Source organism: Malaclemys terrapin, chromosome 4 (assembly GCF_027887155.1).
Source record: "Malaclemys terrapin pileata isolate rMalTer1 chromosome 4, rMalTer1.hap1, whole genome shotgun sequence".
NCBI classification, from domain to species: domain Eukaryota; kingdom Metazoa; phylum Chordata; order Testudines; family Emydidae; genus Malaclemys; species Malaclemys terrapin.
The window spans coordinates 143,208,238-143,235,699 of NC_071508.1; positions in this window are offsets into that span (position 1 = coordinate 143,208,238).

The following is a 27,462-nucleotide window of genomic DNA, read 5'->3' on the forward strand; positions in this document are numbered from 1 at the left end:
TGCGCTTGGGGTGGCAGAAATGCTGGAGCCGGCCCTGCTTCCAGATCCTTCTCAGCAGTGCTGCTGCCAAGCCAGTTTCCCCCCCACTCTGTATTTGTGCATTTTGTTTTTCTTCCCTAAGTGTAGCACCTTACATTTGTCTTTGTTAAATTTCAGTTTATCTACTTGTGTTCACTGCTGTCTTTGCCAGACCCTCCTCTACATTTGCTCACCATATTTGTGCTGTGTTCTGGTTGAGTTTAAAACCCTGATCCTACAGTTGCTGGTTCAGTGCCTTGGATTGTAAAGCTTCTCCAGGCTTACTATTTTGTCTGTTACCTGTTTGGAAAGTCCTGGAGCTCCAAAGTCAATTCAATAAAATCTGAGTCCTCCGTCAAAGCCATTATATTTGACACCGTCCCTTGCTGCAAGGCCAATGATTATTTCTTCTACCTTCTCCCCTAAGCCATCCTGTCATATTAAGGTTCATGGCCAGGATCATATGGAGTAGGAAATGTATCCAAATCTGGTGTATGTGCTTATGGAGGATGTGAAGAACAGTGTGTAAAGTTTTTCTATTTAGCATGAGGATGATGTGGGAGACTTCTTATCAACCCTACCGAGGTCTTAGCACAAAGCATCCCATAGCCTATAAACCATGCACTCTGAAGTATAAGAAGCAAAACTTCCCACTAACACTGCAAACTGTCCCATGCGAGAATAGGAGTCCTATGACCTTAGGGTCCCCTTCCGCTGCAGGCTTGGCAGCATTGTCTCAAGAGCACTGGGGGAATACATTTCTACAAATATAGGCAGTGCTGCCATCTCTGCCTAAAGTCAAGGTTGCCTGAGACTTTCCCCTGGAAGACCCCGTTCTCAGTTGCTTATAACTTCATCAAACTTTAATTGTTTGGGCTGAAATGTTCCATGCCAGGTATCCATCTCAGACTCTTTTTGGGAAGTTTCAGCTAAAACAGCGCAGCTGCTTCTGAGGGTGAGGATAGAGAAAAATACCTGGTTTTGCCCATGTTACCACTCTCATAACATTTTGTTGGGACGCCTTAGTGCCTCCATCTTTTGAAGCAGGGACTTGGAATTTGGTGTGGAAGGTCCCCTGCTGTCAGAGAAGTGCCTTTTGCTCTCCCCACATGAAAACTTGTGCAAGTTAAAAGCTTCCAAAAAAACCAACCAAACAAAAATCCCACTCAACTTGGAGTTTGGCAGCTACATTCCCTGAAGATACCAGTTGCACCAAGTGTACTTCAACCCCTATGCACCACCTCAGAGTGATTAAGCATGCTCCAACCAAGACTCCAAGGTCTGTGCAGGACTCTCCCTCCTCTCGGCAACCAGAGAGCTGCTGGGGCACTGGGTACAGGAACTGAGAGCAGGGAGACTGTCTTTCCTGTGCTTTCAATGATCGCCCTGCTGGTGCCCAGGCAGCGAGGAGGGGAAGGAGAAAATGCCTGATATAATGCAGATGGGTGAGAAATGAGGGAGAGGGTGGATGAGGCGGGGGCAGGAGCAAGGAGATGGAGAAGGGGAGGGGCGGCAGATAAGAGCAGAGTGGGACAGGTGCTGGGTGGGGTGGACTTAAGGAGATTGGGATAAAAGCAGAGGGGACCATGCAGGTGTCATAGGGGCAGAAAGGCATATCCACTAAAGGCTACTCCACTCCAAAACCTGGCATTGAACCCAGGAGACTGGAGTTTCTACATTCCTCTGTTGTCAGCAACTAGCTGTGACAATCGCTGGCAAAGCTTATGTCTCAGCCCCCTCTAGTGGCTGGTCCACATAGAGGATAACAGTATACGACTACTACCAGTTATTTGATTAGGTTGAGCTGCAAAGGTCTGTGCAGACGGGGTACGGTGTCTGCTACAGACCACCAGATCACACTAGGAAGCAGCATGACCGCTCTCCTATGCACCTATCTATAATGTGTAGGGAAAAGAAGTTGCATGATCACAGGAGACTTCAATTTGAGTGACATATGTGGGAGGTCTCAGGCTGCCAGCACTAAAACATCCTTGGAATTTGTAACTATTATATATGACAATTTCGTAACTCAAAAAAGTGTTGCAGTCAACACGGGGGAATTCTTTATTAGATCTTGTCCTAACTGATTAAGAGGAACTAATCAATAATCACAGAACTAAACATTAATGGTAGTGTAGGTACAAATTGCCCTGACTTGATCACATTTATCATGTGCAAGCAAAATAAAGTCCAGACCAGCAATATATATACTTGGTGCTTCAGTAGGGTCAATTTCACAAAGTGGACAACAACGATGAGGCAAATCAGCTAGGAGGAAGAATTTAATCAGAAAAATGTGAATGATAATTGGGAAACATGTAAGAATTCCTTACTAGATGCCCCAAAAGCCATAATCCAACAACTGAGGAAGAAGTTCTGCTGGTTAAAAAAAATCCTGGTTTAGAGGGGAAGTGAAGGCAGCTATATATTTTTTTTAAATGTAACAAATGGAAGAAAAGAGAATTTGATAGTAAAGACTATAAATCAGAAGTTAGAAATGGTAGAAAATTGATAAGGGAAGCAAAGGGACATACGGAGAATTCTATGGCCAGCAGAGTTAAGGATAAGAAGGAGATTTTAAATATATTAGGAACAAAAAAATAATCCGGATAGTGGCATAAGTCCATTACTAGATGGAAATGGTAGAATTATCAATAAAAATGTAGAAAAGGCAAAAGTGTTCAATAAATATTTCTGTTCTGTATTTGGGAAAAACACATGATGCAGTCTGATCATACAGTGATGATAACACTCATTCCATTCCATTAGTATCACAGGAGGATGTTAAATGGAAGCTATCAAAGTTAGACATTTTTAAATCAGCAGGTCCAGATAATTTGAATCTAAGAGTTTTTAAAGAGCTGGCCGAGGAGCTTCTTGGACCATTAATGTTGATTTTCAATAAATCTTGGAGCACTAGGGAAGTTCCAGAAGAGTGGAAAAAAGTTAATATAATGTTGTGCCAATTTTTAAAAAGAGTAAATGGGATGTCCCATTCATAGGCCTGTGAGCCTGACATCAATCCTAGGCAAGATAGTAGCTGATACAGGACTTGATTAATAAAGTAATAAAGGAGGGTAATGTAATTAATACAAATCAACATGGGTTTATGGAAAATAGATCCTGTCAAACTAACTTGATTTTTTAAAAATGAGATTACAGGTTTGGTTGATAAAGGTAATAAAGTTGATGTAGTATACTTAGACTTCTGTAAGGCATTTAAACCGGATACCACATGAGATTTTGATTAAAAAACTAGAGTGATATAAAAGTAGCTTGGGACACATTAAATGGATTAAAAACTGGCTGACAGTTCCCAAAATGTAAATGGGGAATCGTTATTGAACGGGTATGTTTCCAGCAGGGTCCTTCTGGGATCAGTTCTTGACCCTATGCTATTTTAACATTTTTATTAATGACCTGGAAGAAAACATAAAATCATCACTGATAAAGTTTTCAGAGGACACAAAAATTGGGGGAATGGTAAATAATCAAGAGGACAGGTCACTGATATAGAGAAATCTGGTTCACTTGGTAAACTGGGCACAAGAAAATAATACACATTTTAATACAGCTAAATATAAATGCATGCAACTAGGAACAAAGAATGTCAGCCATACTGACAGGATGGGGGACTCTACCCTGGGAAGCAGTGACTCTGAAAAAGATTTGGAGGTCATGTGGATAAGCTAAATATGAGCTCTCAGAGTGACACTGCAGCCAAAAGAGCTAATGCGATCCTGGGATGCACAAACAGGGAAATCTCAAGTAGGAGCAGAGAGGTTATTTTACCTCTGTATTTGGTTCTTGTCCAACTGCTGCTGGAATATTGTGTCCAGTTCTGGTGCCCACAAGTCAAGAAGGACGTTGATAAATTGGAGTGGGTTCAGAGAAGAGCCATGAGAATGATTAAAGGATTAGAAAACCTGCCTTACAGTGATAGACTCAAAGAGTTCACACTATTAAACTTAACAAAGAACATTAAAGGCTGACTTGATTACAGTCTAAGTCTCTACATAGGGAATAAATATTTGATAATGGGCGCTTCAATCTCGCAGAGAAAGGTACAACATTATCCAATGTCTAGAAGTTGGAGCTAAACAAAGTCAGACGGGAAATAAGGCATAAATTCAGTGAAGATAATTAGCTGTTGGAACAATTTATCAAGGGTCGAGGTGGATTCTGCATCCCTGACAATTTTAAAAATCAAGGTTGGGTGTTACTCATAAGATCTTCTCTAGAAGTTATTTTGGGAAGTTCTATCTGACTAGATGATCTCAGTGGTCTCCTCTGGTCTTGGAATCTGAACCTAGGGAAGGAGTAAACCTGGTGATGACCCAAGATGGTATTCAATATGGTTCCAGATGATAGAAATTTGGGCTATTTAAGTATTTGGGCTTAATATAAGGGTATCTGGTACAGCCTAATGACCCGTTGTATACAGGAGGTCATATTAGATGATCTGATGGTCCCTTTTGGCCTTAACTCTATGAAATTGACATTCTGTTTTTTCATGTTGTTCATTTTTAAATAGGAAATCACACAATAACCCTAAGTTAAAGGACGTTAAGATTGAAAAGTCAAACCCTCAAAACTTAGGACGTGCCAGAATTAAGGTTGCCAGTGCAATCTTAATTCACTCCCTTGTACAAATATATTGTGATACTGTCTTTACATAATCACATACTATTTTTTCCGGAGGACCCTTCCCTCATTCGGTACAATGGATGGATGATGCTCCGGGAATGAATTAGGGTTCTGTATTTAACGAAGCTGCCACAAAGTTCTTATGTGATGCTGGGTAGGAGACTTAAACCATACTTTCAACATGTGATCACTAATTGTGTGTTCCTCATTTTCTGGATGCCCACCTTGTGACCTTGGCATATGATTTGCAGAAGTGCTAAACATGCACAGCTGCCACTAAAGTTAATGAGAGCAGTGCTTTGAACATATGAGCTGCTATATAATGCTAAGGTCTCTGAAAAATCAAGCCTTAGGCATCTCAAATTGGGCACCTAAAATCTGTGTCTCAGTGCCTCACCTGAGAAATGGGGATAGTACCACTCTCTCACACCACAGGGATGTTGTGAAGATGAATTCATTAAGGGCTGTGAAGCACTCGGATGTTACAGTATAGAACACTATAGAAAAGCCCAGAAGGAAATTAATAATTCTATATTCAGAGCAGGGTTTGAATAGTGAGCAGTAAATAAGGCCTGAGGCCACACATTGAACAAGGAGGATAAAACACAACTTTGAATAGTTACCCAGTCAGTGATAACCATCCATCTCGTGCACTGAATGAGGCCAGGTTTCCAGGGGAAAAAAAATAGTATGTGATCATGTAATTAAAGACTGTTTCAGGCAACCTTAATCCTGGCATTTCCTAACTTTTTGAGTACTTGACTTTGCAACCTTAACATTCTTTGAACAAGTTTTTATGCAATACAACAATACAATGGCTCCTCTCAATCATCAAATAGGTGTTAACAAGTATGCCATTAAAAGAACCTTTAACGTAAAGCCAGGAACCAAGGCCTTTGCAGGAGATGGGGATATTTCCTAGAGCAGTTATTTCAAGCATGGACAAAAGGAAATACCATTATGTTGTGCCTCTAGGGCCTGGTCCCCACTAACCCCCCACTTCGGACTAAGGTACGCAAATTCAGCTACGTTAATAACGTAGCTGAATTCGAAGTACCTTAGTCCAAACTTACCGTGGGTCCAGACGCGGCAGGGAGGCTCCCCCGTCGATGCCGCGTACTCCTCTCGCCGAGCTGGAGTACCGGCATTGAAGGTGAGCACTTCCAGGATCGATCCGGGATCGATTTATCGCGTCTAAACCAGACGCGATAAATCGATCCCAGAACTTCGATTGCCTGCCGCCGGACCCTCTGGTAAGTGTAGACGTACCCTAGGTTAAGTAATGAACCTAAGGTCATGTCTATATGTACAGTGCTGTGGCTGTACCAATGCAGCTGTGCCGCTCTAGCACATACAATGAAGACGGGAGAGAGCTCTTTCATCAGCATAATAAAACCACCTCCGCGAGTGGCAGAAGCTCTGTCAGTGGAAGAAGCTCTCCCATTAACATAGCACTGTGCACACAAGCGCTTCTGTTGGGGTAACATATGTCACCCAGGGGAGTGTAGACATAGCCTTGGAGACCAAACGCTGTATCTTAGGCCTGGTCTACACTACGGGTTTAGGTCGACTTTAGCAGCGTTAAACCGAATTAAGCCTGGACACGTCCACACAACGAGGCCCTTTCTTTCGACTTAAAGGGCCCTTTAAACCGGTTTCTTTACACCACCTCCGACGAGGGGATTAGCGATAAAACCGGCCTTTGCGGGTCGGAATTGGGGTAGTGTGGACGGAATTCGATGTTATTGGCCTCCGGGAGCTATCCCACAGTGCTTCATTGTGACCGCTCTGGACAGCGCTCTCAACTCAGATGCACTGACCAGGTAGACAGGAAAAGACCCGCGAAGGTTTGAATTTCATTTCCTGTTTGCCCAGCGTGGAGAGCACAGGTGACCACGCAGAGCTCATCAGCACAGGTAACCGTCATGGAGTCCTCCCAGGATCGCAAAAGAGCTCCAGCATGGACCGAACGGGAGGTACGAGATCTGCTCGCCATATGGGGAGATGAAGCAGTGATAGCTGAACTCCGTAGCAGTAAAAGAAATGGAAAAGTATTAGAAAAGATCTCCAAGGCCATGAAGGACCGAGGCCATAACAGGGACACACAGCAGTGCCGCGTGAAAATTAAGGAGCTACGGCAAGCCTACCACAAAGCCAGAGAAGCAAACGGAAGGTCCGGGGCAGAGCCGCAAACTTGCCGCTACTACGCGGAGCTGCATGCGATCCTAGGGGGTGCAGCCACCACTACCCCAACCGTGTGCTATGACTCTCTCACTGGAGAAACACACAGGGAAGACGGTTCGGGGAACGAGGAAGATGACGATGGAGGTACTGTAGGTAGCTCACAGCAGCAAGGAAGCGGAGAAACCGGTTTCCCCAACAGCCAGGATATGTTTGTGACCCTGGACCTGGAACCAGTAACCCCCGAACTCACCCAAGACCCTCAGGGCACACAGGAGACCTCTGGTGAGTGTAACTTTGTAACTATTTGTAAACATTACAAAAAAAAAGCAAGCGTGTTTAATGATTAATTTGCCCTGGCAATCGCGGCCAGTACATCTACTGGAAAAGTCTGTTAACGTGTATGGGGATGGAGCGGAAATCCTCCAGGGACATCTCCAGAAAGCTCTCCTGGTTGAAATGGGGTGATTTTATTAAGGGGGACATTCAGAGGCGCCCGTTCCTGCTATTCTGACCAGAAATGTTCCCCGCTGTTAACCACGCGGTGGGGGGGAGGGGTGAAGTGATCATCCCAGAGAATCGTGTGTGAGGGGGTGGTTTACTTGTGTTTGTGCCGCATGTTAACCGGGAAACCGCAGCCCCCTCCTTTTACATTGAAACCCCATTTTAAATGGACAACCCAATTCATCCTTGATATGGGAAATGCGCTGCTGTTTGCAATCTTTCCCGCATGTTAAGAAGGTTAAAAAAGCCAAAACACTGTGGCCTACGATGGCTGCCTGCAAGCCGAAATATGCGACCTTGTAATGAAAGACTGTACCCATTGTTCCCTAAAATGTGTCTTTTTTAACCACCTCTCCCTTCTCCTCCACCAGCTGCAAATGTTTCTCCTTCGCAGAGGCTTGTGAACATTAGAAAGAGAAAACGTAAGACGAGGGACGAGATGTTCACGGAGCTGCAGATGTCCACCCAGGCTGATAGAGCACAGCAGAATGCGTGGAGGCAGTCAATGTCGGAGATGAGAAAAGCCCAACATGAACGAGAGGAGAGGTGGCGGGCTGAAGACGATAGGTGGCGTCAGCTTGCAGACAGACGGCAAGAGGCAATGCTCCGTCTGCTGGAGCATCAAACTGATATGCTCGAGCGTATGGTTGAGTTGCAGGAAAGGCAGCAGGAGCAGAGACCGCCGCTACAGCCCCTGTGTAACCAACAGCCCTCCTCCCCAAGTTCCATAGCCTCCTCACCCAGACGCCCAAGAACACGGTGGGGGGGCCTCCGTCCACCCAGTCACTCCACCCCAGATGATCGCCCAAGCATCAGAAGGCTGGGCTTCAATAAGAGTTAAAGTTTTAAAATGCAGTGTGTCCTTTTCCATCCCTCCTCCCCCACCCATCCCAGCTACCTTGGCAATTATCCCCCTACCTCTGTAAGGAACTAATAAAGAATGCATGAATGTGAAAAAACAATGACTTTATTGCCTCTGCAAGGGGGAGGGGAGGGTGGGGTGGGGTGGTTGGTTGGTTTACAGGGAAGTAGAGTGAACCGGGTCGGGGGGGGGGGGGTTGGAGGGTTCATCAAGGAGAAACAAACAGAAGTTTCACACAGTAGCCTGGCCAGTCACAAAACTCGTTTTCAAAGCTTCTCTGATGCGCACCGCGCCCTGCTGTGCTCCTCTAACCGCCCTGGTGTCTGGCTGCGCGTAATCAGCGGCCAGGCGAGTTGCCTCAACCTCCCACCCCGCCATAAAGGTCTCCCCCTTACTCTCACAGATATTGTGGAGCGCACAGCAAGCAGCAATAACAATGGGGATATTCTTTTCGCTGAGGTCTGAGCGAGTCAGTAAGCTGCGCCAGCGCGCTTTTAAACGTCCAAATGCACATTCCACCACCATTCGGCACTTGCTCAGCCTGTAGTTGAACAGGTCCTGACTCCTGTCCAGGCTGCCTGTGTACGGCTTCATGAGCCATGGCATTAAGGGGTAGGCTGGGTCCCCAAGGATCACGATAGGCATTTCAACATCCCCAATGGTCACTTTCTGGTCCGGGAAGAAAGTCCCTTCCTCCAGCTTTCGAAACAGAGCAGAGTTCCTGAAGACGCGAGCATCATGTACCTTTCCCGGCCATCCCACGTTGATGTTGGTGAAACGTCCCTTGTGATCCACCAGGGCTTGCAGCAGCATTGAAAAGTACCCCTTGCGGTTTACGTAGTCGGTGGCTTGGTGCTCTGGTGACAAGATAGGGATATGGGTTCCGTCTATCGCCCCGCCACAGTTTGGGAATCCCATTTCAGCAAAACCATCCACTATTGACTGCACGTTGCCCAGAGTCACTACCCTTGCTATCACCAGGTCTTTCATTGCCCTGGCAAATTGGATCACAGCAGCCCCCACAGTAGATTTGCCCACTCCAAATTGATTCCCGACTGACCGGTAGCTGTCTGGCGTTGCAAGCTTCCACAGGGCTATCACCACTCGCTTCTCAACTGTGAGGGCTGCTCTCATCTTGGTATCCTGGCGTTTCAGGGCAGGGGAAAGCAAGTCACAAAGTTCCATGAAAGTGCCCTTACGCATGCGAAAGTTTCGCAGCCACTGGGAATCGTCCCATACCTGCAGCACGATGCGGTCCCACCAGTCTGTGCTTGTTTCCCGGGCCCAGAATCGGCGTTCCACGGTATCAACCTGCCCCAGTGACACCATGATTTCCACATTGCTGGGGCCTGTGCCTTGTGAGAGGTCTATGGCCATGTCAATTTCCTCATCACTCTCGTCGCCGTGCTGCAATCGCCTCCTCGCCTGGTCCGGGTTTCGCCTTGGCATGTTCTGGCTCTGCATATACTCCAGGACAATGCGCGTGGTGTTCATAGTGCTCATAATTGCCGCGGTGATCTGAGCGGGCTCCATGATCCCAGTGCTAGCTATGGCGCCTGGTCAGAAAAAAGGCGCGAAAGTAGTATCTGATGGACCAGGAGAAGGAGGGCGGGAGGGAGGGAGGGAGGGAGGGAGGGCCGAGTGACGACATGGCGTACAGGTACAGGAACAGGGAGAAACACAAACAACTGTCACACAGAATGGCCCCCCCAAAGATTAAACTGGAAACCCTGGGCTTAGCAGGCCGTTGATTTCACGGAGGAAGGGGAAGCAAATGAACACAGAACAAATCTATTTTTTACATCTTAAGGTGGCAGCCGACGCTGCAGCATGAGTGACAGCCATACCAGTATGATGATGATGGGTACCAATCATAATATACCATCATCTGCCAAAAGGCAAGGGGCTGCTGCTGTGTAGCAATGCAGCCCCACGTCTGCCAGCCCCACGTCCGCCAGCACCCAGCATCGCCCTCGGCCTCTTCTGGGTGCTTAGCAGACAATATTGGGCAATTGGCAGAAAATAGTATATTATGACTGGTAACCGTCATCATCGAGACAGTAGCATGTCTGCCCAGGTGGCCATGATTGACAGCCATACCAGTATGACGACGACGGGTACCAGTCATAATATACCATCGCCTGCAAGGGGCTGGTGCAATGCAGCCCTACGGCTGCCAGCCCCACGACTATCACTCATGCTACACCGTCTACCGCCAAAAGGCAGTTAGCAGCTGCTGCTGTGTAGCAATGCAGTCCCACGTCTGCCGGCACCCAGAGGACATATGGTGACGGTGAGCTCAGCTGAGCTGAGCGGGCTCCATGCTTGCCGTGGTATGTTGTCTGCACAGGTAACCCAGGTAAAAAGGCGCGAATCTATTGTCTGCCGTTGCTGTGACGAGGGGGGAGGGGCCTGACGACATGTACCCAGAACCGCCCGCGACACTGTTTTGCATCATCCGGGCATTGGGATCTCAACCCAGAATTCAAAGAAAAGGCGCGAACCGCTTCTCGGCTCGAGCTGTGGCGCAAACGTAGTATCTGACGGCCTAGGGGAAGGAGGGAGGGGGGCCGAGTGACGACATGGCGTACAGGCACAGGGAATTAAAATAAAGAACGGTGGCTGTGCATCAGGGAGAGACACAAACAACTGTCACAGACTGGTCCCCCCCAAAGATTAAACTGAAAACCCTGGGTTTAGCAGGCCATTGATTTGACCGAGGGAGGGGGAAGCAAATGAATACAGAGAAAATCTATTTTTTTACATCTTAAGACGACGGTGCAGCGTGACTGATAGCCCTCGGCATCTTTCTGGGTGCTTGGCAGCAAATACGGGGCGGTGTATGACGATGGTCTTCAGGCCTATTGCACGAGCTGCTGCTCAGGGAAGACTCTGCTAATGTGCGATGACCCGACTTGTAATAGGCCGGCTAACAGTCATAATACACCATTTACTGCCAAAAGGCAAGCCCCACGGCTGCCAGCACCCAGATCGCCGATGAAGGCTACCAGTCTACTGCACCGTCTACCGCCAAAAGGCAGTTAGCAGCTGCTGCTGTGTAGCAATGCAGTCCCACGTCTGCCGGCACCAAGAGGACATATGGTGACGGTGAGCTCAGCTGTGCTGAGCGGGCTCCATGTTGTCTGCACAGGTAACCCAGGTAACCCAGATAAAAAGGCGCGAATCTATTGTCTGCCGTTGCTGTGACGGGGGAGGGAGGGGCCTGACGACATGTACCCAGAACCGCCCGCGACACTGTTTTGCATCATCCGGGCATTGGGATCTCAACCCAGAATTCCAAGGGGCGGCGGAGACTGCGGGAACTGTGGGATAGCTGTGGGATAGCTACCCATAGTGCAATGCTCCGGAAGTCGACGCTAGCCTCGTACTGTGGACGCGGTCTGCCGACTAGAGCACCTAGAGCATTTTATTGTGTGGACATACACAATCGGCTGTATACAACCGATTTCAATAAAACCTGCTTCTATAAATTCGAACTAATTTCGTAGTGTAGACATACCCTAATATTCATTAATAGGGAAGCAGCTTCCACCTGCATTTAAGAACCCAGGCTAGGACAGTCTCACGGTGTTACAGGAGTGAGGCGTCAGTTCAAAGTCTGCTTATGATAAAGCACCTGAACTGCTGTTACTTATCATTTAAGAGCTGCTAACTTCACCTCTGCTTTTTGTGCCATGGCACATTCTGGGTCCTCACAAGCCAAAATGAGAAAAAGGAATCTCATTTTTCAAATGCTGGAACTGCTGGTGCAGAAAATAACTAAATGCTAGGGATCAAACCCTGCCTTCAGTTACACTAGCATAAATCTGGTGTAATTCACTGACTTTGGTTGAGTTCCTCTCCAGATTTGGTGTAACCATGAGCAGAATTTGGACCTTGCTGTTTTTCTGTGGCATTAAGGTCTTTAAGGGGAATCCTACAAAAGATTTAGCCGGGAACAAAATCTCCCGTATTGCACAAATCTATCAGAACTCCGTATTATAAAAGAGTGCACGTACACGCTCAAGCTTCTTGCACTGGAGTGAGGGGCTTCCATTTATGGTGGCCAACGCTCCCGGAATCAGAATCGAGCTGCCGGTGGCTACTGAAACCGATCCGGGAGATTTTAATAGACGCTAAAAGTCCGGTTGGCGGCACAGCAGGGCTAAGGCAGGCTCCCTACCTGCCCTGGATCTGTGCGGCTCCCGGAAGCAACCAGCATATCCAGCTCCTAGACACAGCAGCAGCCAGGGGGGTCTCTGCACGCTGCCCCATCCCGAGTGCCGACTCCGGAACCCCCTGCTGGCTGTGGTTCCCGGCCAATGGGAGCTGCGGGGCTGGTGCCTGCAGGCAGAGGCAGCACCCAGAGCCTCCTGGCCACCCCTGAGCCTAGGAGCCAGACATGCGGTCGCTTCTGGGAGCCAACCAACGTAAGCACTGCCCGACCATAGCCCACACCCTTCACCCCATCCTGCACCCCAACCCTCTGCCCCAGCCCTGAGCCTCCTTCCCAGAGCCCACACCCCAACCCCAACCCCCTGCCCCAGGATCAGCCTGGAACCCCCTCCCACATTCTGAACCCCTTGACCCCACACCCCAGCCCAGAGCCTGCACCCCCTCCTGCATCCCAACCCCCTGCCCCAGCCCCGTGAAAGTGAGTGAGGGTGGGGGAGAGCGAGCGACGGACGGGGGGAGACGGAGTGAGCAGGGGGGGCAAGGCCTCAGAGAAGGATGGGGCAAGGGTGTTTGGGTTTGTGCAATTAGACAGTTGGGAACCCTAATTCCCTTGCAGAAGCCACAGTGCATGTAGGTTTGTGAGTGAGACATTAGTTAGAAGAAACACAATATGGGTGTCATGATCTAGAATGACAGACCCCCCTACTAGACCTCCCCGTCAAAGGGGTATCTGTGGTGCAAGTGGTGTAGTCGTGACGAGGCCCAACCAGCAGTGGGCCCCTACTGGGAAGTGCTTACCCCCCTCCCAGCTGCTCCCCACCCTTGGCAACTGCAAAGCAGGCACTGAGCAGCTGGAGACGGCGCCTGGCTAACCACGCTGTGGGTCCTGTTGCCCCGGCAGTCCCTGGTTCCTGCCGCCACCCTGGACTCACGCTGTGGCGGCTACTTCAGCAGCAAGGAAATCATCCAGAAAAGTGCACGGGAGGACTAGGTAAGTGGAGGTTGCTGGAGGCCAGGTGGGCAGTGCAGGGGATGGGCTGGGAGTGTGTGAGGCCAGGCAGAAGGTGCCTGGGTTCTGCTGTGGTTGAGCTGAGCAGTTCCAGGGGTAGTGGGCAGATAGGGAGCTGGTCCCCAGCCCTGGGGGTGGAGGATAAGCAGACTGGTGGAAGGGGGCCCTAACTCCCCAACCTGTTTTTGCACCAGCCCCTCTGGGGCCTTGTTACACCACTGATCCCCATGATGTTGCCTAGGGTTACCATTCGTCCGGATTTACCCGGACATGTCCTCCTTTTGTGTGCTAAAAATAGCGTCCGGGGGGAATTTGTAAAGCACTCACAATGTCCGGGATTTCCCCCTCCCCTGGCAGAGCAGAGCGAGTGGCTGGGAGGGCTGCAGGAAAGTCCCGGGCTGGACTCCGGAGCAGCTTCCTCCTCCCACCCCCCCCTCCCTGCATTCTGAGCCGGCCGGCAGCTCCTCCTCCTGCAGCCCGCTCCGGCAGCCCTGTGCAGGGCCAGGGACCAGGTTTTGTGTTGTGCTGGGGAGCTCAGCCATGTGTCCGGCTGGCACAGAGCCCAACACCCTGTTCTGAGCAGCTGGGTAAGGGGGGGCAGGAGAAGGGACAGGGAGGTTCTGGATGGGGCAGTCAAGAAACGGGTGGGGGCTTTTGGAGGGGAGTGGAGAAAGTTTTGGGCAGTCAGGGTACAGGTAGGGGGTAGGGTCCTGGGGGGCAGTTGGGGGGGGTCTTAGGAGGGGGCAGTTAGGGGACAAGGAACAGGGAGTCTTAGGTAGGGGGTGGGGTTCTGGAGGGCAGTTAGGAGCAGGGGTCCCAGGAGGGGGCAGTCAGGGGACAAGGAGCGGGGGGTAGGGGGCTGGGAGTTCTGGGGGGGAGCTGTCAGGGGGTGGGGAGTGGTTGGATGGGGCGTGGGAGTCCCAGGGGTCTGTCTGGGGGTGGGGGTGTGGATAAGGGTTGGGGCAGTCAGGGGACAAGAGGCAAGGAGGCTTAGATAGGGAGTGGAGTCCCGGGGGGCAGTTAGGGGCAGGGGTCCCAGGAGGGGGCAGTCAGGGGACAAGGAACGGGGGGAGGGTTGGGGGTTCTGGGGGGGCGGGAAGTGGGAGGGGCAGGGGCGGGGCTAGGGCGGGGCTCCTCCCGTCCTCTTTTTTGCTTGTTGAAATATGGTAACCCTAATGTTGCCAAGGACAGTGGTGTAGGTTATTCATCATGTAAGCACCAGCCACATATATTAGAACTACCCAGGGGCTAATCCAACCAGCAGGGATGACATTTGAGAGACGCGTACACTTCTTCTTTTTCATAAACCTTCTGGATTTTTGCATCCAGACCCATGATAATACCAGCTTCCTGAAACTTGTGTGGGAAAAGGGCCATTTCATGACCTTCCCAAGCAAACTACATGTGGATGTCCACATGGACAGCAGATAATGGAGGCTGGGGGAAGCTAAGCCCCCCCCAAACCTCCACTAATGCTCCCTGCCACAGACCTAGGGCCAGGCTGTGGTGGGGCTCCGAGCTCCTTGCGGCAGCCCAGGCTCAGGGCTTGACCTGGGTTCGGAGCTTCTCTGGGCGCTGGCTGGGGCTCGGGGCTGCTCCAGGTGCTAGCCAGCCCAGGCTCAGGGTGCTATGGGCTGGCAGGCCAGCCACGGTTCGAGGCTGCTTTGGGTGCTGGTGGACCGGCGGGCCAGCCAGTGAGAGCAGAGGCGGGGCAGAAGGGGTGGGGTGATGGTGGAATGGGCGGAGTCTCAGGTAAAAGGGGCGGCGCAAGGGGCTAGCCTCCCCGAACAGGGAGTGGATGCACGGCCCATAGATGTCATGTAAAATCTACAGGAGTCTTTCACGAACCCATCTACATAGTTATCTAATAAGTTCTCTTCTGCAGCTCATTAGCTGACAACAATATCAGAAAATCTATGAATGAAACCTTTTACAATGTATTTAGCATTAGTACACAAATAGCTTAGAAACATTAGCCCTTCAGTTCTGTGGGATAGGGCATTGCTCTTATCCCCATTTTACAGATGGGGAAAAGAGAGACAAAGTGACTCGTACAGGGTCACAGAGGAAGTCTGTGGCAAAGGAAATAATTGAACCTAGATTTCCCCAGCTCCCAAACCATAGGATCATCTTTCCTCACTGATCCCAAAGCACGTTATACAGATGACAAATATCATTATCCCATTTCATAGATGAGGAAACAGAGAGGTGCAGAGACTTTCCCAAGGCTTACCCAGCAGGCCAGTAGCAGAGTTGAATACAACCCAGGTCTCCTGTGTCCAAGACCAGTACTTACTCCACTAGGCCGCACTGACTCCAGGCAAGCGGCTATCGACTTTAATTTGCCCCATGGGAGTGGAGAGCACAGCATCATGCAGATTAGGTTCACAGTTACCTGATCTTCAGTTAAAACTGGACAAACATCAACAGGCATATTGCACCAGAGGGAACGGGGAACATTAATTCTCTGAGATCATATTTTTTTTTAAAAATGAGAAACAACTGGAGCAAAAACTTTCCTATTTTCCCATAAGGGACCTTTTATTTTTAGAGCAGAGAATTCCAGATTAATTCCTCAGTTACCAGATCTATTTCTTATGAGCGGAAGCAGAGCACTGGAACAGCAATACAGCCTTATGGCTAACAGATGTCCTTCCGTTGTGCATCTGATCACAGAAAAAGACAGTGCCATAAAGTCCACGGGGCCTGATTCTCCTCCGAGACCACCGCACCTTAGCAGTGATGCCGCTGAAGTTACACAGGTGTAAAAGCTTGCAGAGGCAAGAGGAGCGTAAGACCCCCATGTCACTAGCTGCAAGCAGCCTCTTTAATCCCCTGCCTCTATAATCAGTTTTAAAATGGCCATCAAATCTTTCCTTTGCCACTAATTGAAAAAGTGATGTCAGCAATAATCTGCTGCCCCTGTTTATCTCCATATATTTGGATAGTTTCTGCTAATGCATTGTTTCATAAACATATGTTCTAACACACATACAAAAAGAGAAAGTCCCCAACTCCCTGCACCCGTTACGGAGACTAAATGCTTTAAATATTACTTTTAATACTAATGTCAGATTATTAAAAACATAATCCAGTCTACTGATTGGACCTCATGTAAGCAGGAGGATAAGAGGGTTTCTATCCAAGCATTAACACATTTCATGTAGAGCAAAGCCACTTTCTTCCTACTAAAACATAAGGTCATGAACTAATAGGAGCTGTACTTCAAGTGAAGCTTTTTATTAATTATTATTATTATTATATATAAATAGTTTAGTGAAAGTTTATCTGTCAAATGGACTAATATTTGTTGTGCTATAGCAGAGCAAACAAGAACCAACTGTAATGTATGTAAAATTTTGCTATTTTGCTCTTAAAGGCCTATCCGGGCTCTTAAAAACATGTATGTTTAAATAGAACAGAGACCAACACTAAGAAGCACTCAGCCCAAAGCAGCTTTATTTAAATGTGTTGTAAGAGACTAAAATAAAGTAAGCTACCTAAATCTCTCAAAGATGGACCGATAAAAGGAGAAGGGCTCTGACCCCAGATGCTTTTCTCCCTCCTGAAAGGGTGGTGTTGCTCTTTTTATTTTTAATTCTCTTCCACCTCTTTCGTTTTCGCTGACCTTCTCTCTCTCCCTAGGGACTAGCCCATACATCTGTTTCTGCCCAAGCAAATGCCCATTCTCCTGGACTGTTTGGCAGAGGAGGCTGGGGGGGCAGTGTTGTTGGCATCCTTGTCCTAGCGAGTGAGCTTGTCACCTCTCCATTCTGCTCGGCTTCTGCCAGCCTAGCGCCTGGCAACCTGAGCATGCCCTCGGACCTGGTTGTTTTCCTAATTCCCAGTGCAGTGGCTTGCACTGGTTCCAAAGACTAGCTCACTGCTCCCGCCTCCTTCGGATTGAAACGGGAGAGTGATTTGGAAAACCAGAGCAGCTAGTAATACTGGATATCCCCAGAAAGGGTCTATTTTTTATGGATCCAATATGTTGGCCGAAACTCCATTTTAAAACAGACAAAATGCACGGCTATCTGAAGTTAGCTAAGGCCAGCTGATTGACCCAATTGCAGCTCATTTAATTGCTTAACTAGGGCTTCAGAGTCTGGCAGAGGTTTCTGAAGCCAAGGCCTTGGATCATGAAAGCAGAGAGGTCTCTTTCTCTCTGCTTAAAGCAGTTGCTTCTAACTGATCTATTGAGTGACTCTAGCACCCGGGTCCATTCTATTCTCCTGAATCAGTTGCTGGGGGTGCCACTGGCAGGAAGGGAAACTCGGGGTCAGAGTGAGCAAAGGGGGATGTAGCCACGCATGTTGGGAGCTGGCCCTGCAGATTCCAGCCACTGCCAGAGCTTTAAGCTTCATAAACAGGCATCTGCAACCAAAATGAGATTTACGGCAAATAAATTTTGTACATTCAGAGAGGGGGAAAAAAGTCTCCACAGATGCACAGGATCAGCATAATGTGCATATGCTCATTACAGTTTGAATTCAGATTGAAAGATAGGTTACTTGCATGCAGGATAGGAGGGAAAAAACTAGACCACCCCCATTCCCTCCCCTGTAACGTCCCTCATTACAAAGGTCCTGTTTAGCTTAGATGCATCAGAGATCATTTTTATTATCAGCTTTTCCATATGGACCTTTTCTATGTTAAGGCTCATACTAACAGGATGGTCCAGTGGTTAGGCACTAGCTCAGGACTTGGGAGAGCTGCAGTCAAGTCCCTGCTCTGCTACAGCCTTCCTGTGTGGCCCTGGGCAAGTCACTTAGTCTCACTGTGCCTCAGTTTCCCATCTGCACAATACCTACGTGAAGTTAAAATTTTGAGGCACTCAGATACTATGGTAACATGAACCGTATAAGTGGACTTATTTAGATAGAGACTTAAGGAGGGGTCATTTTCAGTCTAAGCTAAAACGGTGCTTCATAAAGAAAGGCAGGACTTTATAAATAAAAAGATGCTCCTGTGTTTAAGCACCGGACTGGGACTCAGGAGAGCTGGGTTCTGTTCCTGGCTCCTCTACAGGTTCCCCCTGAAACCTCGGCACAGTCACTTTTGTTCTCTGTGCCTCATTTGCACCCTGGGTATGTCTACATTGCAGCTGCCCCCTTGGCTCCTTCGTCCCGAGCCTCTGCCCTCGTACCACCCCTTCCCCTGAGCCACTGCACCAGCCCCTTCTCCCCGAGGGCCAGCCCCCATACGCCTCTTCCCCCCAAGACCCCACCCCCTGCTCGCTCCTCTCCACCCCCCATCGCTTGCCCTTATGGCCCCCCATTCCGGTGCCCCTGGACAGACTCACTCAACAAGAAACATAATTTGAAATCTCACCAGATGCCCAGCTCTAGAGAACCTGGCTACCGATCACTTTACAGAAGAGCCATTCAAAATACAGACAAAAAAGCTTAAAGCGATTCATTCATTACAACAGGGCCAGATTCTGCCACTCGCATACCTACTGACACCAAAGGCACTACTCAGAGGTTATGTACTACACACTGGGAGTAAAGGTGGCCCCCGGCAATTAAATTGCCACACAGTTCAATTTACAGGCCATAGAGTACAGTAATAATGCCCTTAATGAAATTCCACAACAACCTGCTCTGACAGATCTTGACTTTCCGCCCACTATAAACGAGATGAAGAAAGCTGTTAGCCAGATGAGTTCAGGGAAAGCTCCTGGAAAAGATGGGATACCAGCAGAGATATAAAGGAGCAGGTCCAGCAGCGTTCCACAGCGTGATCATCAATATCTGGGAGGATGAAAACATACCACAGGACCTTCGTGATGCTACTATTGTCTCTCTTTTCAAGAACAAAGGCAGCAAAGCAGAATGTGGAAACTATAGAGGCATATCCCTCCTCTCTGTTGGAGGGAAGATCATTGCCCGCATCATCTTGAACCGCCTAATAGCCAGTATTTCCAAGGCAAATCTACTTGAAAGTCAATGTGGTTTTCGACCTGGCTGGAGCACAGTCGACATGGTGTTTGCTGTCAGACAAATACAAGAGAAGTGCATTGAACAGAACATGCACCTGTATGCTGTCTTCATAGATCTGACAAAGGCGTTTGATACCGTCAACAGGGAAGCCCTTTGGACCATTCTAACACGACTTGGCCGCCCAAGAAAATTTGTCCAGATTATACGCCTTTTTCATGACAGCATGACAGGCGAAGTATTGTCTGATGGAGCCACATCAGCCCCCTTTAACATCACCAACGGCGTGAAACAAGGATGTGTTCTCGCTCCTGTCCTATTTAACCTGTTCTTTGCATGTGTCCTTAACCATGCAGTGAAAGACCTGGACCGAGGTATATACTTGAAATACCGGCACGATGGTTCACTTTTTTGACCTCCGTCGCCTGTATGCAAAGACTAAGACAGTGCAGAAACTTCTTCTTGAGGCACACTTTGCTGACGACTGTGCCCTCCTGGCTCACACTGAAAATGATCTTCAGCACATTGTCAGCAAGTTTGCTGAGGCCTTGCAACTTTTCGGACTAACTATCAGCCTCGGAAAGACAGAAGTTCTCCATCAACCTGCACCTGGATCAAATGTTTCTGTCCCGAGTATCTCCATCGATGGCACTCAGCTGAAAGTAGTGGAGAACTTTAAATATCTGGGTAGTGTCATATCCAGTGATGGATCACTGGATAATGAGATCAATGCACGAATATCCAAAGCAAGCCAGGCACTTGGCTGTCTGCGTGTCAAAGTTTTAAATCACCATAACATCCAGATGTCAACAAAATTGCTTGTGTACAGAGCTGTTGTTCTTTCATCTCTTTTGTACGGGTGCAAAACATGGACACTATATAGGCATCACATCAAGCAGCTCGAAGCATTTCACATGCGCTGCCTCCGCAACATCATGAAGATCCGCTGACAAGACAAAGTGCCCAATCTCGAAGTCCTCGAGAGAGCCCAGATGACAAGCATCGAAATGATGATCATGAAGTCACAGCTACGTTGGACCAGTCATGTCAGCCACATGGATGCCAACAGAATCCCCCGCCAGCTTCTGTATGGTGAGCTCTCCCAGGGCATCCGGTCGTCCACAGAAGCGTTACAAGGACACCATCAAAGCCAGTCTGCAGTACAGCAGTATCAAACCTAGGGACCTTGAGGACGCCGCCAGCAACAGAACACAGTGGCGTGCAACAGTCAGAAATACCTGCATCGCCTTTGAGGAAGACTGCTGCCGGCGTCTACAAGAGGCACGTGAACGACGTCACAGAGCATCAGCAGCGCACAATCCACTGACCGCGAACTTCCCATGCACCATCTGCAGCAAAATGTGCACCTCTAGAATTGGCTTGTACAGTCACCAGAGGGCACACCATAAGACCAACAACTGATGATCTGCACAGATTTGTCATCATCAGATCGATGGACTACCAAGACAGTACAGTAGATTTTTTGTTGTTGTGATAAGAATCAGAAATAGCAATATACATAAGTGCCTTGAAATATCTTCTTAGAGGCCCAAATCCTGAATTCTTTACTTTGTTTTTACTTAGTCCTTATTTTATTTTTAAAATTCATCATGTTTATTGGAATACTGCCTACAGACAGCCCGAGAATGGGGCCCCATTGTTCTAGGTACAGCACAGAGAGAGGCAGACAGTTCGGGCTCCTTACAATCTAAATAGACAAGGCAGACAAAGGTTAGGAGAGAGGGGTATAACATACAATTTACTCAGACAAAACTCCCATTGACCAATTCAGGATTCAATCTAGAGATTTTAGCACATTTCCCCCTGAAGAGAAGTTTATAATGCATGTACCCCTGCACAGTGCTAAAGTTTTGAGTACTTTTTTTCTTTTTTGTGGAGGGAGGAGGAGATTTTGGGATACGTACAGAATTCATGGAGTTCCAGCAAACAGTTATTTTGAGGAACTAGGCCTAAGTTATCACCACAAACTGGCAGCCCATGTGTGCTACACTCAGCATCTGACTGATTCTTGGGAGAGCCAACTCCACACTCCAGCCTCTTTTTGTAGTGCTGGGTAACTGTCCATTGTACTGATGGATCCACCTCCACAAATGCTCATTTAGGTTTACCTTCTATAGAAAGTTCCCAGGGCCAGGATCAGAGAGAACTAAGAACAATCCATAAGCCAAACACAACTGCCACCCATGCAACGAGGTAGCAGCAGGTTGGGATACGAAGTGGGAGATGGTGGGTTCCAATCACCAGGCCATGGAAGATTGAGCATCTAGTGAAAAATATGCTGTGATGATCCAAATGCAGCGATTCATACATTTGTGAGCTCCGGGCTGGGCTACTGAAATGCACTGGCCCAGATTCGGATCTCCATATCACCAAGCACTCCCTTCTGGGCACGGCCCCACCCTCTGTTTGAAGGGAGAGCAGAGTAGAGTGTCAGACCCGTGCTGCACCAGCATGGGTGGAATTCTCCCTGACCCCTTGCAATGAAATTAGAGCCCCTATATGCCGGAAGAGTGTATGGGGCCCAAATCATCCCCTCTGCATACGAGAATAGTAGTGCTGGTTCTCAAAAAGCTCCAGCTGGTGGGAAGTGCAGCAGCCCACCTGCTAAACAACACAGGATGCACATCTCGCCAGTGCTCTGGTCACGGCGCTGGCTACCTACTGAACACCAGAGCTGATGCGAAGTTCTGGCCCTCTCCTTGAGAGTCCCCGGTGGGATGGGGCTTGGCCACCTATCCAGCCATGTCTTTCCATGACCTCTCAGCTCCTACATTCTGCAGGAACGAGGGAGTTATCGACTGTACCGCTGGGGCAGGACACTGAGCTCTCTCCACGGCTCACCTTCCACAGGCATCAGAACTCCCATTGCTTTGGCTTAGCATTCCCGTTGGAATAAGCCTATCCATTTGCCCCTCACAGGTAAGGCGAGAGGAGAGAACCAAATACAGAGTGATGGTGAGTACAGTATATGTCGGCTAAGGTATTTTTAAGGTAAGGCACTCAGATGCTATGGTGATAAGCACAGTAAGGATGGACACATGGCATAGGTTAGAAAGGGAGCGATCCAGGCACCACAACTGCACAGCAAATTGATACCAATTCATTTCCATAATGCACGGTGGTCGAGCCAATCCCATGCTCATTTAGCCCAAAGAGAAGTGTCACCAGGGATGGAAGGACAGAAAACACAAGGGGAAAAGGAACGATAAAAATCACATGAAAAACACAAGCTGTTAAGTTTAAAACATTAACAAATTTGGAAGTGTATCCTGTTCAGCAGATCAGTGAATATTGAAATGAATTGGGGCCAGAAGCTAATTATATGGAAATATGTCTATTTGCACATTTCACTGGAAGGCAAAGCAGAGAGTGCATCTAATATAGCTTCACAACTGACAAGAATATTAAGTTTTCTATCATTTTCCCAGCTTGGCTACCTTTCTCAGCATGCATTCTGGACTAGTTCCTATTAAGGTGAGAACAGAATCAAACTCATTAATTGTCTGCATTTTAGATATGATAAGAATTTAGTAGCTGGTGTTAATTAAACTACAAAACAACTCTTCTTGCTGTGGTGTGCATTCCAAGTTGGAGCAATTAATTCACTCACTTACACTGATCAAGATTTAATTACCATCACTCTGTGCAATTACTCCATAATTAAAGTAATTTGGTTCATTCCACTTGCTGACAGTGTCATTGAACAGCCATTCATACTACCAAAAGAAGTGATAATTAACTTAAAGAACAGCTCAAGGCAGTTTTACGCAGTGCAGTTCACTTTTTGTTATCTCTAAATGTACCTGTGCTGGAGAAAGAAACACCATAGAATACAGACGGGAGACCCATTAAAGGATTTGGTGGTTTTATTTAAAATAAGACACACGTACTCTAACAGATCCATAGCCACATAGTGCTTCCTGGTTGTCACTATACTGCATTGTATAATTTAGAATTCCACTGTGACAGTGGGAATAGAACCCACCCTTTGGCTCCAGAAATACAGACTCGTCCCACTGGAGCTAAAGGAATATCTTTGTTAGGTATGGGATACACGTACGGATGTCACCTTGGCTCCAACCTGTAAGAAAAATTAGGCTTTGCGCACAAAGAGCTCTCCAACCATCCAAGGAAGACAGACAATCCTTGATGGAGATTCAATACTCAGAAGACTTGAAAGAGCATTCTGCAAGGGACAGGTGAACAACAGGATGCCGCGCTGTCTTCCTGGAGACCAAGACATGAGACATCACTCTAAGATTGTATAGGCTTCTGAAGTTGACTGCCAAGGATCCATTGGTGATGGTTCACATTGGCACTAACGACGCTGCATCATGGGATATCTCGCAGATAGTAGATGGCTTCAGGGAACTTGACACAGGAAAGAAGGAATCACTCCCTACAGTAAAGGAGGAGAAGCCTCGTACCCCTAAGGCTGGAAAGTCTGCTGCCACCACTGCGAATAGGAAACGTAGGGTAGTGGTGGTCGGAGACTCTCTGCTGAGGGGGACGGAGGCGCCCATCTGTCGCCCTGACATTTCATCTCGGGAGGTATGCTGCCTGGCGGGGGCCCGTATCCGAGACGTTACGGAGGCATTGTCGAGGATTATCCAGCCCTCTGACTACTACCCCATGCTACTCATCCATGTGGGCACAAATGATACTGCGCGGTGTGACACTGAGCGGATCAAGAGTGACTACAGGGCTCTGGGAGTACGGGTGAAGGAGTTTGGAGCGCAGGTGGTATTCTCTTCAATTCTTCCTGTCAAAGGTAGGGGCCCGGGCAGAGACAGATGCATCATGGAGGTGAATGCCTGGCTGCGAAGATGGTGTCGCCAGGAGGGCTTTGGCTTCCTAGACCACGGGATGCTATTCGAGGAAGGACTGCTAGGCAGAGATGGCGTTCACCTTTCGAGGAGAGGAAAGACCCTATTCGGACACAGACTGGCTAACCTAGTGAGGAGGGCTTTAAACTAGGTTCGACGGGGACAGGTGAGCAAAGCCCACAGGTAAGTGGGGAACATGGAGACCGGGGAGATGGGTCGGAAATGAGAGGGAGTGTGGGCTATATTGGCAGAGAGAAAGGAGAGTCAGGACAAAACTGGGAGGAAAGATCAAACCAGTATCTTAGATGCCTATATACAAATGCGAGAAGTATGGGGAATAAGCAGGAAGAACTGGAAGTGCTAATAAATAAATACAACTATGACATTGTTGGCATCACTGAAACTTGGTGGGATAATACACATGATTGGAATGTTGGTGTGGATGGGTACAGCTTGCTCAGGAAGGATAGACGGGGAAAAGGGAGGAGGTGTTGCCTTATATATTAAAAATGTACACACTTGGACTGAGGTAGAGATGGACATAGGAGACGGAAGTGTTGAGAGTCTCTGGGTTAGGCTTAAAGGGGCAAAAAACAAGGGAGATGTCATGCTAGGAGTCTACTACAGAGGTTGTGGAATCTCCGTCTCTGGAGATATTTAAGAGTAGGTTAGATAAATGTCTATCAGGGATGGTCTAGACAGTATTTGGTCCTGCCATGCGGGCAGGGGACTGGACTCGATGACCTCTCGAGGTCCCTTCCAGTCCTATAATCTATGAATCTATGAATCTATGAATGCTGAAGAAATCCAAGCTATCTTCTGAGAGATCCTTGCTGTCTCCTGAGCAAAGGAAGGCAGAAGAGACTGGGAGTGAACGGCTGGTTAGGTAAGGGATGGAAGATGGAGGGTTTGAGTTTTGTAGAACATTGGTTCACCTTCTATGACGAGAGGGGGCTGTGTAGTTTGGATGACCTCCATCTCAGGAGAAGGGGGCCAATCCCCTCGGGGACAGGCTGGTTAGAGTACTCAGAAGGGAGGATAAGAAGAGGGAAGATATGAGCCCTCAGCACGAAATTCAGATGTTGAGAACAAAATTAATCAAGGAATCAAAAGACATGGAGAAGAAATTCTTGAAAACATGTTTCAGCTAACATGAGGGGATTCTTTATTAGACCTTGTCTGAATCGAAAAAGAAGGGCTGATCACAGGAACTAAAAATTAAGGGTAGTTTAGGGAAAGTGATCATGATTTGATGACATTTACAGTGTGCAAACAGAATAGTACAGACCAGTAATTGTGTGCGTGCATGCACGCACACACACACACACAGCTTTAATAGGGCCAGTTTCACAAAGTCAAAAACAATTATGAGCCAAACTAGCTGGCAGGAAAGATTTAATCAGAAAAATGTGAAAGATAATTAGGAAACTTAAGAATACCTTACTAGATGCCCCAAAAGCCACAATCCAGCAATCAAGAAAGAAGGCTGTAGCAGTTAAAAAGAAACCAGATGTGTGCAATTTACAGCCATTATAACCCTATTACGTCTACACAGGTGTGAGTGCTTCACAAGTTGCCACTAGGTCTAATTGTTATTAAAATATCACTGACTGTCTCAAGGTTTAAAGAGTTTACTTAGACCATTTATACTAGGAAATACAACGATAGGTAATAAAGATATCACATACGTGCTGTGCTTAAAATAGATGACGATAACATAGACAATGAGATACGGCACACAAATATTTCCATATATACCAATGAGTATTTTAAATAAAGAACAAATTCTAGCTTGTTAGTGTTACTGGGAAATTTCTTTCAGATCCAATTTTGTACTTGAAAATTCTGGAAAATGTGTTTGCTTGCAGGAATATTCCCTGAGACACAGAATTTTGAGTAACTTCTGTAGAATACTTTCAGAAAAATTATGCTTATTCAATTGAGGAACAGAAAAATACCATGTGACATGTGCATCCAGCCAAAACTGCTCAAATTTTAAATATCAAATATTCGCTACAAACAGCTCTCGAACAAGCTACAGACCAGGAATTATTCAGCGATAATAAGAACGGCCATACTGGGTCAGACCAAAGGCCTATCTAGCCCAGTATCCTGTCTTCCGACAGTGGCCAATGCCAGGTGCCCAGAAGGTTTGAACAGAGCAGGTAATCATCAAGTGATCCATCCCCTGTCGCGCATTCCCAGCTTCTGGCAAACAGAGGCTAGAGACATCATCCCTGCTCATCCTAGCTAATAGTCATTGATGGGCGTATCCTCCATGAACTTATCTAGTTTGTATTTGAACCCTGTTATAGTCTTGATTTTGAAAAACAAATAAGTTTGAGAAAATGGCAAACTATTCATGGAGAATTCACAAGTGTCAAGTAAATTATTCATTACAATTTATTTTCCTAGCCCCGGTCTATTGTGCATATCATTGTACCTAAGCAGGATCCTGGAGGATCAGAGCTTGTGTTATGCACCAGCAAAACTTGCAGATATCAAGAAATCTGTGAGGCAATGGTCCATGTGAGCCTTTCAGACTCGAAATAGCCAGACAACCTATCTTCGGTCTCACTAAATGTCTGTTTACACTATCACACTTAATGGTATTTAGAGCTATTTTCAAACATCCCAATAGATTTCTAACTACAGCTTTGTATAAGCTTAAAATCTTGTCTCTCATCAACAGAAGTTGGTCCAATAAAAGATATTACCTCATCCATCTTATCTCTCTAGCATCCATATCTAACATATCCATATCATATCTAGTTGGTGTTGGTCCTGCTTTGAGCAGGGGGTTGGACTAGATGACCTCCTGAGGTCCCTTCCAACCCTGATATTCTATGATTCTAACACAGCTACAAACCACATTCAGAAACTGTGCCAGACCATAGATTACTGGGTGCCTGTAGCTTTATGAACTGTGATAAGTTCTTCAGTGCTTTGCACATATTAGTTTTGGAGCTTGCTTTCTCAGTGGCAGAATTCAAACTGGGGCAGTTGGAAGTGATCTCTGACCCTTGGCATGGACTGCATGGCGGCTATACCACACACAGTCTCCCAGTCTGCTCATTTTGAGTCATGTGTTGATGTTATTGTCTTGTTACCTTGTTTTTCTATTATACAGTTAGCCATTTTGTTTTCTGGTCAGGCACGATGGCTTAGGAGGTGTGTGGTGACCGTGTGGAGTAGCTGCTAGTGTTGGGCTAAGGTGTTGGGTGTGGCTGAAGAGTTCAAAGGGTCACTCCTCACATAGCAATGCAGGGTGCTGAATGC